Here is a 16,530-nt window from a genome sequence, read left to right as displayed (position 1 = left end):
TGGGGTAGTGAAGGGGGGAGTACCTCTCTGTACACTGACATCTTCGTCCAGACCTGCCTCAGGCTCTTCGGCGGCAGAAGGATTGTTTGGCACGTTGGAAAGATTTTTATCGCTATTTGTCATTTCCTGTGGTGAAAACTTCTTCCCATCGATGCACGCATACCGGAATTGCAAATAAGCATAACACCCTCGTTGTCTAGCTTCGTTAACATACGTTTGAAGGGCTATGCGTTCTTGTCTAACTTTAAAAGAGAAATCCTCACTAATATAAATTTTGGTGCCCCTTAATTTATTCCTAGATTTAAGAATTGCTTCCTTCGTTTTATCTCGCAAGAACTTGTACACTATAGGACGACTTTGACCACTGACTTTTTTTCCTACACGGTGACTTCTTTGAATATCATCATCCGCCAAATCGATTTTTAATCTATCTTTAATCACATTCCGCACTTTGTTTTCTGTTTCGTCCCACGATTCACTTGCACTTTCCAGGACACCATAGAACACTAAGTTCACTCTTCGAGATCTATTTTCCAAATCTTCGATTCTTTCTTCCAAATGACTTGAGTAGGCCTGCAATTGATTTATTTCACTCGACAATTTGTCAATGTTTTTCTCGAACCTTTCAAGCCTTTCAATCACTTTAGAAACAGATTCTTTCACTTCACGTATTTCTTTCTCAAGCGATTTATGAGAATCATGCAAGCCACGCGAAAATTCTTTAATCTCCGCAATATCGTTTTTCTGAGACCTGGAGTCAGGACCTGGATTTTTTTCGACACCACCAATCACAAGCACTAGAAGAATCACAACACCAGACATAGTAAGTTTTGGTCGTTTTGATTTGATCTGTACGTTCTGCATAAGAAGGATCTTTTCCGCAGTATCTGTTATTGAACAGACCGATGGAGGCCCGCCAGAAACTTAGCGAGACACCCATTTCACGCTTCGGTGCACACTGGAGCTGCTTGCACGTGTCTTCACTCAACGACTCCTCATGAGAATACTGAAACTCCTAGGATCGGCGTAAATGCTGCCGGTGTCACAGGGATTTTTTACCCCTGGAAAGTTTTACCCCCTGGAAAATTTTACCCCCTGGAAATCTTTACCCCCTTGTCGGTTTCTGGTAACTTCAAAGGAAAAGTCAAAAGTCACATTAAAAATTCATATAATTGAATGTGATCTCTCAGTGTATGCACTCACTTTGGTCAAGATGGCTTTAAATCCGAAGATTTGGTAGGGGGGTAAAAATTTCCTAGGAAATTATTACCTCCCTGTCGGTTATTGGTTACTTCAAAGGCAAACTCAAATGTTACATTATAAATTGATACCACTCTGTAGTATCTCTTAACAGACACAGTCACTTTAGCCAAGATGGCATTATATCCGAAGATTTGGTAGGGGGGTAAAAAATTCCTAGGAAATTATTACCTCCCTGTCGGTTATTGGTTACTTCAAAGGCAAACTCAAACGTTACATTATAAATTGATACCACTCTGTAGTATCTCTTAACACACACAGTCACTTTGGCCAATATGGCCTTAAATCCGAAGTTTTGGTAGGGGGGTAAAAATTTCCTAGGAAATTATTACCTCCCTGTCGGTTATTGGTTACTTCAAAGGCAAACTCAAATGTTATATTATAAATTGATACCACTCTGTAGTATCTCTTAACAGACACAGTCACTTTGGCCTAGATGACTTTAAATCCGAAGATTTGGTAGGGGGGTAAAAATTTCCTAGGAAATTATTACCTCCCTGTCGGTTATTGGTTACTTCCAAGGCAAACTCAAATGTTACATTATAAATTGATACCACTCTGTAGTATCTCTTAACAGACACAGTCACTTTGGCCAAGATGGCCTTAAATCCGAAGTTTTGGTAGGGGGGTAAAAATTTCCTAGGAAATTATTACCTCCCTGTCGGTTATTGGTTACTTCAAAGACAAACTCAAATCTTATATTATAAATTGATACCACTCTGTAGTATCTCTTAACAGACACAGTCGCTTTGGCCAAGATGGCTTTAAATGCGAAGATTTGGTAGGGGGGTAAAAATTTCCTAGGAAATTATTACCTCCCTGTCGGCTATTGGTTACTTCAAAGACAAACTCAAATGTTATATTATAAATTGATAATACGCTGTAGTATCTCTTAATAGACACAGTCACTTTAGCCAAGATGGCTTTAAATGCGAAGAGTTGGTAGGGGGGTAAAAATTTCCTAGGAAATTATTACCTCCCTGTCGGCTATTGATTACTTCAAAGACAAACACAAATGTTATATTATAAATTGATACCACTCTGTAGTATCTCTTAACAGACACAGTCACTTTAGCCAAGATGGCTTTAAATCCGAAGATTTGGAAGGGGGGTAAAATTTCCTAGGAAATTATTACCTCTGTCGGCTAATGGTTACTTCAAAGACAAACACAAATGTTATATTATAAATTGATACTACGCTGTAGTATCTCTTAACAGACACAGTCACTTTAGCCAAGATGGCCTTAAATCCGAAGATTTGGTAGGGGGATAAAAATTTCCTAGGAAATTATTACCTCCCTGTCGGCTATTGGTTACTTCAAAGACTAACACAAATGTTATATTATAAATTGATACTACGCTGTAGTATCTCTTAACAGACACAGTCACTTTAGCCAAGATGGCTTTAAATGCGAAGATTCGGTAGGGGGTAAAAATTTCCTAGGAAATTATTACGTCCCTGTCGGCTATTGGTTACTTCAAAGACAAACTCAAATGTTACATTATAAATTGATACTACTCCGTAGAATCTATTAACATACATACTCACTTTGGGTAAGATGGCTTTAAATTCGAAGATCTGGTAGGTGGGATAAAAATATCCTAGGAAATTATACCCATTCGGTTTTTGAATACTTCAAAGTAGTGCTCTCAAACGCGTCTCGGGTCGGGTTACGGGTCTGGTCAGATCAGGTCAAATCAGGTCGGTTTGTCGTGTGGGGTCAATCGGGTCAGCAAGGGTCGCGTTGTCGGGTTAGTCTACTCGGGTCGGGTTGTAGGGTCGGGTCAATGGGGTCAGGTCGGATCGGGTTATCAGGTCGGGTCAGCGGGTGAGCTTGGGTCGGGTTGTCGGATCGGGTCAATCGGGTCAGTTCACTTTGGTCAACTGAGTTTAGGTTGAGCTTAAACTCGGCTGGAGTCGAAAATTGCTGTTTTTTACCAGCTGCCTAATTGAAAATAGCAATTTTCTATTGATTTTATAGAAACGATAAATCTATTTTGAGCACTTGAAGCTAGTACTTTTATGGTAAATGCTTATTTTTGTAAATGTGTGTACTTTAATTTTTAAATGTGGAAGATTGATTTTACCAATCTACTGTAATATTAATATCTAAGCCAATATGGAGTCTGGATTTAGAACAAAACTAGAAGTTGTTTAAGTAAGGCCAAAAGAAAGATTGGATATGGACGACCAAGCCCAAGCAGGGCTGCGGTGGCTCAGTGGTAGAGAATTCATCTCTGGTGCATAGTGTCCATGGTTCGATCCCAGCTTGTGCTAAGTAGACTTTGTGGTGGAGAAACGCCGTGTAGTGGGTTTTCTCGGGGTTTTCCTGTTTCCTCCCACTTTCTTCATTCCACCATTTCATTCATTTCTCATGGTCACCATATCCCTTAGCATCGGTGCAGAATCGAGGGACCTTAAACTGAATATTTCATTTTATTTCACCAAGCCCAAGGACATCGATACAAGAACAAGATAAAGATTGGATATGCAAGACGAATTGCATAGTAATCTTGCTCTTGGCCTTGGTTTGGTGATCACCAAGTAGCGATGAGCGTATTTTCTTGCTTTCCGTATAGTATGAAAGACCATAATCAAAATCACACTTGGTCTTTATTTGTACCGATGAGGCGAGCATTCTTGGCTCTTGTATAGCATGAAAGACCACCAAGACTACGAAATGCAGGACCAATACCTGACTGCAAGACAAAGAATAAGACGCAGTATTGATGACCAAGACCCAGGGAGCGAATCGTTTGAATTTTATTTGTTGGGCTGAAAGTGATGAAATAAAATTAGTACTTTATAATTAAATATCATATTGTATTTTTAAATTTTAAATTACAAAATTCATTTTATGTATCTTCTTACGTGCAACTATATATACTGTAAAATACGTTTTAATTACCGAGAAAGAAAAATCAAAGTGGCACGGGTCCCGGAATCATAAGAACCTATTTTGGAATGAAAGTTGAAGGGTTGGAAAAAATCACAGGTGTTCTCCTGTTTCCTCAACCCTTATCATTGTAGTTAAACGATTTCCTTTTGTCTCCGCCAAGAGACTCTTGCTACTGCATTCCGAGAAGACCCCCTGCCGTCCGAGCAGGTGAGAACACTGACCTTGAAGAAAAATTTCGTCACATAGAACTAAAGCAAGAAAAAAAATAAATTTTTCCCACGTCGGACGTTGTTAATAGTTATAAAAAGAAATAACCAAACCTCAAAAGTGCCAAATATTCATTAAGATGCATATACAAATCCCCCGTTCGATCTAGCTAGTGGTTAACGTGTAAGACTTCGGTACACGTGGTCCGGGTTTAATTCCCAATGTGAGTGCATTTTGGCGTTCACCCAGTGTCGTGACCATAGTGCTCTCAAACGGATCGGGTTGACCCGAACCGACCCGACTCGGATCGGGTGAGCTCGGGTCGGGTTACGGGTCTGGTCGGGTCGGGTTGTCGGGTCGGATCAGCTCGGGTCGGGTGGTCGGGTCAGGTCAATCAGGTCGGATCACGGTTCGGGTCAGTCGGGTCTGGTCAGTCAATTCGGGTCACGGTTCGGGTCGGGTCGGTCTTCAACCCGACCCGACCCGTTGAGAGCACTACTCTAAAGACATAAAATGTTACATTATAAATTATTACCATTCTGTGTTGTTCGTTAACGGAAGCATTCACTTTGGTCAATATGACTTTATGTCCGAAAATTTGATAGTGGGTAATATTTTCCTGAGATATTTATACCGCCTGTCGGTTATTTGTTTACTTCAAAGATAGTATCAAATGTTATATTATAAATTGATGCTACTCCGTGTTATTTCTTAACAGACGCAATCATTCTGGTCAAGATTGCTTTATGTCCGAAAATTTGGCTTCATGACCAAAAATTTGATAGTCGGTAATGTTTTCCTAGGAAATAATTGCTTTTCCAGTTTTGCACGTGATTTGCTGTCTGACGAGGGTGTCTGAAGAAAAAAATGAAATGAAATCTATTAATTTTACGTTCTACGGCTATGCCGGTTAGGATAAAGGAGACAGTGATTATGAGAAATGAATGAAATGGTGGAACGAAGAAAGTGGGAGGAAACGGTAGAACCCCGAGAATGCCCACAAGTACGGTGTTTGTCCACCACAAACTCCACACGGCGCGAGCTGGGATCGAACCAGTGATCCCAAGCACCAGAAGTGAACACTCTACCACTGAGCCACCGCGCCCCCCAGGTGTTTTAAGATGGTTGCAGTGTCAAAGTGCTAATTTCTATTAATTGTTTTCTTATTATATCAATAAAATTTGTATAAGCTGCTCTTCAAGAGGAACAATTCAAATCTTACATATTAGCGGCCTAGTATAAAAAGAGGAAGAAACTTTCCTCCGAAACACTGCACTGTTAAAAAATATTTCATAGTTTCGTTCGTGAAAGCAGCTCTTGACTTGTTCTACTAGTAGTTGAGATGTAAGGATTTAGTAGCGTCGAAAGGAAAATATTGATTTTGAAACTCGATTTTACTCTTTTGACAGTGTGGAACACGTAGGAAGAAAAATATATAGAGAATAAACAATCTTTTGAAACAAAGGTAAGTAAATCTAACTTTAAATTTTGTTATTCGCAACTGAGAAAGCAGACTTTGATTCCAAAATATTACCTAGTTTGCAGTGTAAAATATTAGATATTAGTTGCCTTATAATCTTGATAACTGCTATTACACAGTTTATAACATAAATGATTGTAAACATAAAACACATCTTTCAATTAAAAACAACGTTGTTGCAATTTATTCCTCTCTCTGTCCCTATATACACATGGTAGACAATTTATCGTGATCATCCGCTATAACGGGTTTAGACAGAAATTCACAAGTGTTGCCAACCAAATATAAGTTTATATTTTTTCAAATGGCACTACGTCAGTTTATTACACATTTCTAACGATGTTAAATGTAAACTTAAAATACTACTTTTATTAATCAGTGTTACAAGCTAAATATATTATGGTATCACAAACATCCGAAGTTTGGAAGCCTCTAACGCAGACACAGCACAACAGAGATGCACAGGATAATATAGTTCGAAAGAACTTTAGCGCTGAATATCATGGTCATGGTATGACGTTTTTCGAATGAATAGAAACGAAGTTACAGGGGTAGAAAATTTGAATTTTTTGAAAGTCTTTATTTACAAAAATCTTAGGTAAATATTATATCTAGTTACATGTGTGGTTTGCAAGGAACGTTCAAATTATTTTACCGTTTACAACACTTCGATTTCTCTAACCTTACCGGAGATATAATAAACATTGATAAAGTTGTCAACACTGTTGAAAATGGCGTAGCTAGCTAGTGCGAGCTAGCCACCAGAACAACGTACAAGGCTTGTAAAAAGAAAATTCTCAAGTCGTATGTACAACCGCTGAACTTAGAAACTTAAAGCTTGGTCAGTACATGGGATCTGAGACGTGATATATCACAGAGAATCGATTTTTGGAATTTCAAAGTGGGAGCGAACAATACGTATGAAAATTATCGTATAAAAACGTGTACATCTTCGGGCTCTATTAAACCCCAGTCATCAAATTTGGTATTTCAACATCTCCTTTAAAATAAAAATAAGTTTTAGCTTTCTTTATATATTACCTCCCTATGAACTTTCGAAAATAAAACCATCCTTCATCGTCCCCAAAGTGAGTGCGTCTGTTAAGACATAAATCGGCATAACATCAATTTATAATGTAAAAATTTGACCTTATCCTTGAAGTAGCACAGAACCAATACAAGAGGATTAGGGATGCATTCGAGTCAAGTCGAGTCGAGATTTAAGCCTGTCTCGTCTCGACTCGAGAAAATGTTGTCTCGACTCGAAAATATGTTTCTGTCTCGACTCGACTCGAATTCGAGTCGAGACGTCTCGAAATTCGAGTCGAGACAAAATGTACGAGTTAAAATATACGCACACATCAGCCAGACCATCATCACTACCTACCTAATTGTCAGTATGTCGACTTTTGGCATGGATAAAAACGGCGACACGTCTTGGCATACACGCAATGATCCTTGATAGGTCGCTGGAGAGAGCTGGCACCACATGTGCTCACTCAGCTCACCTAATTCTCGTAAATTCCGGGAAGGGGGGCGATGTGTTCTGACGTGACGTTCAATCACATCCCACAAGGGACATCACTCAAATGTCCGGCTCCAGTTTCAATGAAACTTTTTTTGCTGATAGAAGGCATGTATGCATCATTACTTGTGATGACAAATTTTTGCCATGGTGCATGTTTTCTATATTTTTTTTTAATAACTTTTAAGAGTTGTGATGTGGTTATTAGAGATTACTACAGAAGTCCCTTACTACTCTTTGTAAACGGAGCGTTAATGAAGAAAAGTGAAGAAAAACCATGTTGATACATATAAGTCCTGGGGGGAAGTCGTATGGTAGATATGACCTTGATGGCAGCCATCTTGAAATCCGAAATTTTGAATTAAGGTCAAGTTTTCAAAATGGGAATAGGGTAATATGATACATAATTTCGGGCTAGAATTTAATTAGAAAAATAATGGTGAGGTTAGTTTTAAGATACACCCATTTGGGGGAAAGTTACAGGCATATTAATTGTTTTTACTTACTGTGTGCGTAAGTCCCTTCTTACTTTCGTCTCAAGACCTGTAAATCGATCGCAACGGCAGAGCCCGGTTTCGCACTAGTGTTTAGAAATCTTTAAACTCACTTGAGGCAATATTTGAGGATTATTGTATTGTATTTTGCCTTTAATTAAATTTGAACCCACTTCATGATCTTGTGTAAAGTATCACTAAAAGAGAATTTCTGTTTTTATGGAGAACGTAAGCATAGCAATTATAAAAGGTGAGTAAGGTGCGTATGTATTTATAAGAAAGTTTATTTTACGAGTCTTTTGTGGTTCTGCCAACCTATTCTTTAGTTGTTTTTTTTTTTTTTTTTCAAAATACTCATATCTCATAAATAAAAGAGCTATTATAAAATCTCTTACCTCTATTCTTTAATACTTATAAAATTTTATTTATTGTAAAAGCACTGGCGAGATATTTCTTATCGCCCACTAAAATTATGGTGGAGCTCCTTCGTGGCTAACGGTTAGCATACTTGCCTTTGGCGTGGGAAACCTGGGCTTGATTCCCGGTGGGAGTTCATGTGGTTCGGATTCCACGTTAATCAGTAGGTCCACGTCTCACATAGCCTCGCTGCTGAACGGGACGTTAAACTCAGAATCAATTCAACTCAAAATTATTGTTTTGACTTTATTATGATGTCATTAGTTTAAACGCCCAACTGCCCAGTAATTATAAACATTGACTACATTATAAAATTGTAATTTGTGACGACTAAAATATCAGAAATTAAAGATTATTCTTTGGGTTTTGGAACATTTTGAAAAACGTGAAAAACTGGTACTGCACCGATACAACACACCTTTTGGATTTGTCATTGTGTAAAGTGATACAAACTAAAGAAGAATTACAACTTTATGAAGTTGTATTAGGACTTATTATTTAGAAATAAACACCAAATAAGTGTAATAGTTCATATCCGTATCAAATACCAAGTTTATGATGAATCAACTACACAAAGTAGGATCCAAAAACGCTCATTGCAATTTGTTCCATCCTTCAGTCGAACCAGGAACTGAAACATAAAGAGTGACATTTTCTTTTTAAAGATACTTTGTCCAGCTAAGTATTGTGAAGGTTTATGTCAGTAGAAGGAATTGCATTCCATTATACAAGCGCAATTTCACAACTTTATGTACGCATTACTAAATATCGAACACCCTTGTCCATATGATTAGCGTACGCGTCTTTGGTGCGGGAGACCTAGGTTCGATTTCCGATGGGAACTCCTGTGGTTCTGAACCCACGTTAATTTGTAAGTTCACGTCTCATATTGCCTTGATGCTGAAACGGACACTAAACTCTAATCTAATACTAAATACAAATATTTAAGGAAAAATGATGACGCACCAAGATGACGTGAATTTGGCTATTAAATCCATTTTGTGTTTTCAGTTATTTTCTAGTAGTATTTTTTCTAGGCATCCTTTCGAAAGACAGTGATGCAAATTTCGTAACTGCGAATTCCTGTTAGAAGCCATGAAATTATCCGATTAGATGCAAAAATTTCTCGTCCACTAAAATAGATACCGTAAATTTACAATATCTAACAATAAATAATTTTGAAACATATCGCTTTCGAGGGAAAAAATGAAGTGAAATCTTTGAGTTTTACGTCCCACGTTTATGCCGGTTAGGCTAAAGGAGAGGGGTGATGATGAGAAATTAGTGAAATCGTGGAATGAAGAAAGTGGGAGGAACGGAAGAACCCCGAGGAAACCCACGCACACGGTGTTTGTCCACCACAAAGTTCACTTGGTGCGAGCTAGGATCGAACCAGGGTCCCCAAGCACCAGAGGTGAACGATCTACCACTGAGCCACCGCGGCCCCGCTTTAGAGGGGCCATGACGTATAGTTGAACTCATTCTCGTAGTATGAAAGGCATTATTTATAATTATGCATGATAGGATCACAAACAAAATTTAAAAATATTATGTGCACTTTCTTTTAACAAACATTATATTGTCTTTTATGGTGTGGAAGGGAATGTTATGTTCGAAAAAAAAGTCCTTAACACGATTCTTGTTGCTACACACTGCATGTTCCTAGCCACAGAAAAGATGCAGCGATAGGTAGGCTATTTTTCAATTGCTTTACATTAGCTTGATGTTTCAAGTCTTTTGTGTGTTTCTGAAGTTCACTTTTACCACAAAAGTGCTCAATATTAACATGTCTTACATAGCTTTGGTTCGATTCTCAACACGGACTGCAACTACCCGTTAAATTGTGCATCCAAAAGGCACTCTTTGTTAAACCTAGCTTATCACCGCTCATCTTAATAATATATATAACTTCACCGCGAAGCAAATGTTCCATTTCTCTCTTTCATCCTAACACAAAACAAAACTAACCACAGCTGTGACACGAAGGAGCTATTTCGAAAAGAAACAAGCTGTGTTTCATAGAGATGTGTACCAAATGATAGAAGTATAAAGTATTGTTTTCTTTCCTGTTTATTGATATCAGTTGGTGTTCTTAATGAGTTTACTCATTAGTTTAAAAAGAGGATATATGGAATTTGGACATATGTTGTACGTATTCTCCTGAGAAATTGATGAGACCAGAAAAATTATAAGGACAGATGGAATAGGTTTAAGCGCATCTACGTGACTTTATCAAATATTTATTCTCCATAATGGTACCATGCGGAAAACTTGGTATAGGCCTACTTTTATCTTTGCCTCCCTCTGTTAGCTGTTTTGTATCATATATATCAGATGGTTTTGATATTTCTTCTGATCATTAAAACAACAATGGTACCTGTGTGCGTGCAGAAATGGAAAAGCACAAGGTAACTTCCTATTTGTTTTGGAAACAACAAACCCATTTCACGTGTGCGAGAGAAATTGAGCACAGCGAGATCGGGTGTTTACTCACGGTCAGTTCGCAGGAGGAGTCCATGGTAAAAGATTTGACTATCTCGAAAACACTCGCAAAACCTTACAAATACAAAAGACTGCGCTTCAAAGAAAGTTTAGACACAGATGTTTCAATTTTCTTTTAGCATCTTTCTTCAGCAAAAGAGTCGGTTCATTGTATTCGAAAAAGGGAAGGGAGAAAGGGTGAATTTATATTTTATGTGGGGGGTAACGTTGTAAGTAGTATAAACAATACATACCGCTTCCGACTCTGTACTGAAGCACTTCCTTTAGCTGTATATCATTAGATCTATCTTGACCCTCATCCCACCTCAAGTTGTAAAATAGAAAGGGACAGAAGTATTCAACATGACTGCGCACTTGAGTTTCAGTTCACAATACTAAAACCAGTGAGCAAGTAAACAGTCTTTTGTAGGATCATGTTTTACTTCTTGAATTTATTTTTGAACATTTCTGTGAATTCAACAACAGAACGCAGTAGAAATACGGACTAGTTTTTACTCCAACCATTACTTTCGCTCCAACCCAGGGATGCCACATTTATGATTTCCTACTAGATTTAGTGATTTTACTATTGAACTAGTGATCTAGTACGTACTTTGGGTAAATAGGCACATTCTAGTGATTTTTTTGCATTTTTTTCTGATGCAGACAAATGAGAAGGAAATGGTTCTTAAAATAAAAGGAAGAAGTATATTGCACTTCAAAACAAATGTAGAAACCTTAAATTATTTTTTCTTTTCCCTCTGACTGAATGAAACCCCTGCTGTGTAACGACCTTTGGTAAACAACGGCTATCTTTGGTCCGCTACCTCCTTTTGTTAGCCGACATGAGATGGGTTACTTTTTTTTCTGGAAGAAAGTGAAGAAATAATTATCCAGTACATTTACGTTTTGTCAGGCACACAGGCGCAGTCTGTACTTGTTTCCTAACGAATTTTTTTGCAACATAACATAAATGAAACATATGTACCAGAAAATAGAGGCAGTACAAACGGAAATTTTCATCTGTGACACATTTGATGACAAATATAGTTAGATGTCACGTGCAAGCACTCTAAACATGTCCTATCCTGTAATTCTATTCGTATGTTTATGTAGGTGAGACTGAGACATCAAGAAACAATAATAACTGGTTTTCTTCCAGGGGAAAAATCTAAATGTGAAGGGGTGTTACACTGGGACTTTAATTGTGTCCTTTGTACAAGATTAACAAGTAATAGCAATTTTTTAATTTATTTTAGTTCTTGGGGAGAGGAAGATGGAAGCGAACCCTCGTAAGGACCTCTGCAAGGAAACATGAATACTATCCGCCACTGTTTGTTACATTACACAAAATAGTTTTATATATATATATTGAGTTTTAGTCAGGGTTTTTATTCTGCAGGAGAGGGGGGATAGTAATACCTGACGAACATTTTCTATTCTCAGAGTGTTGCAATGATAGCATTTCCTCCATTATAACTTGGCCAAGCTAGTTGCATTATATGTAAGGATTAAGTTAGCCTAAAAAGCTTAAATTTCTATGGCTGCTTTACTCTGTAGCCATGTTTCTCATTTTCGGTCTACGGGACTCTGTGTCCGGAAATTTTCGATGGCTTCCAAGTCGGAAAATAAGTGTATCAAAGGCATATATATATCATATCTATGGTTATATGAGGCATGGATCTACAGTTTAACGTGGGATACCGGTAACAACTTCATGAGCTTCCACCGTAAATCGAACCAGAGTCTCCCGCGATCAAGGCGTATGTGTTAACCATACAGCCACGAGGAAATTCACATAAGCACACACACATATATATTGTTGAGTTGATTTTGACTTTACTGTCTCTTTCAGCAGCGAGGATATATGAAATGTAGACCTACTGATTAACGTGGAATCCGAACTACATGAGCTCGCGCCGGGAATTGAACCCCAGTCTTCCACGGCAAAGACGCGTACACTAGCCGCGGAGTTCACACACACACACAGAATCAGAGTCCTCACACACCAAGGATGAGAGCTGTACCACTGAGTCACAGCGGCCACGGGGCTAGGTCGAGTCCACTTTACGTTCATAGTTTCTTAGTACATAAATGTTACGATTATGAAATAGATTTTCCTTAATGAGCTGCATAAAAACAAAAGCTTTCGAAATGCATTAAACAATTAGCTCGATTTGAGTGTGAACTTAAAGTTATATCAGAGTGTAAATACGGATACGCACCAAAGCTCGAAAACTTAATACACTATTTCTCCTATATAGTCAGCATGTATCAAGCAATCGTTCAGCTTTCATTTGAGAGGATGGAAATCGAAGGCCCCTGAACAACTATGTTACTAATGTGCGGAATGTATTTATCTTACAGTGAACTGCTTTGATGCCAAGTGGCCTAACTCCAAAATTGAAATTTTCCAGGAGTGAAAGTTGAAGTTCAATATCTCATGAACAATTCATATTTCTTTTATGTTGGGAACCAAAACCATAACGACTGTATGTAGTTCATTGTTTTATAACTTAGTGTTTACAAAAATCCTTTTAAAAGATACCTATTCATAGAAGTGAATGGTACTTATCTGCACTAGTTCTTGGCATCCAAGCAGTCCATTTATTGTAATACTAGCTTAATATACCCATTCTTCGCATGGGGGCTGTATTTGGAAGTCAACACCTGTGGAAGTATCACCATTCATTTCAGTGACCGCGAAAACTATGGATTTGACACTAGTATAATCAATATGGGCTATTTATACATGTCTCGGTATTCCTCACCCGCTGACACCCGGCCCGCATATAGTAGTAGCTGAATTTGCAAGTCATCGCTGATGGAAGTGTCACCATTGATCTCAGCGACCGTGAAAACTATGGATTTGACACTAATGTCGATCAATTTGGATTACTTTTACTACGTCTCGCTAAACGCCACCCTGAGACCCCCTGGTTCCAATTTTGACAAAAACGCTTCGCCTTAGACTGGGATCTGGACCAAGGTATCCGTGACCAAAATTTGTTAACTCTCGGTCAACTTGTCTGGTCCCCATGTCGGTCCCAGTAAACGTCCACCCCGAGACCCTCTGGTTCGAAATTTAAAAAAAAAAAACGCTTCGTCTTGATCTGGGGCCTGGACTAAGGTACCCGTGACCAAATTTTGGGAACTCTCGGTCCACTCGTCTGGTCCCCACGTCGCACACAGACAGACAGACAAACACACAAACAAACTCTTTATTTTATTTATATTAGGTAAGATATACTATGTAAAATAGTCTCGTATCATAATATGTGATGTACAAGAAATGTTACATTATATATTATCCGTAGCTCGTGATATGCTGCAACATATTAAAGCCTCAGAATAGTTGGGCAAGCGAATAATCCAGAAGTTACGTAACCCTATTGCGTTCATGGGAACGAAAACACAACAATTATAACTATGCTAAATTACTATAGACTACCAACTGCTCATTCAGAGAATTTATGAAGTTCACTTTATCGCAATAGTTTTATACAAACTAGATTTAGACTACGGATAATAGTTTTATACAAACTAGATAATCAATTATTATTATTATTATCATTATATTTGCAGTACAACCAAATACAACGACATTAACTATTAGTTCTAATTAACTGAATTGAGCTGAAAATTAAATCTTGATCTTTAAAGATTAACTATTAATTTTATGCGTTCTGTACCTTTCTGAAGGAATAAATGCTGGAATTGGTTTCAAGGCTGTTTCTGAGTGAATACTTTCTTCAAAATAATATTAAAAATTATAGAAAGATTTTCGAGACATTCGAGTCGAGTCGAGATAAATAAGAGCCGTCTCGACTCGACTCGTGTCTCGACTCGAAAATTCGAGTCGAGAAATACGTTTGTCTCGACTCGTCTCGAATTTTACAAAGTGTGTCTCGACTCGAATCTTGACTCGAATTCGAGTCGAGTCGAGTCGAGATTCGAGACATGTCTCGACTCGAGCGCATCCCTAAAGAGGATAAAGACCCGTATAAAATTTCTGATATAAAGACATCTTACCGACAGTCAGTACGTCTGTTAAGAGATAACAGGGTATAATATCAATTCATAAGATCATATCTTGGCTAAAGTGACTGTGTCTGTTAAGAGATACTACAGAGTGGTATCAATTTATAATATAACATTTGAGTTTGTCTTTGAAGTAATCAATACCCGACAGGGAGGTAATAATTTCCTAGGAAATTTTTACCCCCTACCAAATCTTCGGATTTAAAGCCATCTTGGCTAAAGTGACTGTGTCTGTTAAGAGATACTACAGAGTGGTATCAATTTATAATATAACATTTGAGTTTGTCTTTGAAGTAACCAATAACCGACAGGGGGGTAATAATTTCCTAGGAAATTTTTACACCCCTATCAAATCTTCGGATTTAAAGCCATCTTGGCTAAAGTGACTGTGTCTGTTAAGAGATACTACAGAGTGGTATCAATTTATAATATAAGATTTGAGTTTGTCTTTGAAGTAACCAATAACCGACAGGGGGGTAATAATTTCCTAGGAAATTTTTACCCCCTACCAAATGTTCGGATTTAAAGCCATCTTGGCTAAAGTGACTGTGTCTGTGAAGAGATACTACAGAGTGGTATCAATTTATAATATAACATTTGAGTTTGTCTTTGAAGTAATCAATAGCCGACAGGGAGGTAATAATTTCCTAGGAAATTTTTACCCCCTACCAAATCTTCGGATTTAAAGCCATCTTCGCCAAAGTGACTGTGTCTGTTAAGATATACTACAGAGTGGTATCAATTTATAATATAACATTTGAGTTTGTCTTTGAAGTAATCAATAGCCGACAGGGAGGTAATAATTTCCTAGGAAATTTTTACCCCCTACCAAATCTTCGGATTTAAAGCCATCTTCGCCAAAGTGACTGTGTCTGTTAAGATATACTACAGAGTGCTATCAATTTATAATATAACATTTGAGTTTGTCTTTGAAGTAACCAATAACCGACAGGGAGGTAATAATTTCCTAGGAAATTTTTACCCCCCTACCAAAACTTCGGATTTAAGACCATCTTGGCCAAAGTGACTGTGTCTGTTAAGAGATACTACAGAGTGGTATCAATTTATAATATAACATTTGAGTTTGTCTTTGAAGTAACCAATAACCGACAGGGGGGTAATAATTTCCTTCGGATGTTCGGATTTAAAGCCATCTTGGCCAAAGTGACTGTCTGTTAAGAGATACTACAGCGTAGTATCAATTTATAATATAACATTTGTTTTTGTCTTTGAAGTAACCAATAACCGACAGGGGGGTAATAATTTCCTAGGAAATTTTTACCCCCTACCAAATCTTCGGATATAAAGCCACCTTGGCTAAAGTGACTGTGTCTGTTAAGAGATACTACAGAGTGGTATCAATTTATAATGTAACATTTGAGTTTGCCTTGGAAGTAACCAATAACCGACAGGGAGGTAATAATTTCCTAGGAAATTTTTACCCCCCTACCAATTCTTCGGATTTAAAGTCATCTTGACCAAAGTGAGTGCATACACTGAGAGATCACATTCAATTATATGAATTTTTAATGTGACTTTTGACTTTTCCTTTGAAGTTACCAGAAACCGACAAGGGGGTAAAGATTTCCAGGGGGTAAAATTTTCCAGGGGTAAAAAATCCCTGTGACACCTGCTCTTCTTCTTTGGAAATTAGAAGTTACGATGAGGAAGAATAGTAGTAATGTAAATCGGGAGCAGTTAAAACCGATGAGGTAGCCTCAATTT

The sequence above is a fragment of the Thermobia domestica genome, chromosome 2, assembly GCF_964235325.1.
Source record: "Thermobia domestica chromosome 2, izTheDome1.hap1.1, whole genome shotgun sequence".
Lineage (NCBI taxonomy): Eukaryota > Metazoa > Arthropoda > Insecta > Zygentoma > Lepismatidae > Thermobia > Thermobia domestica.
This window is presented reverse-complemented; position numbering follows the sequence as displayed.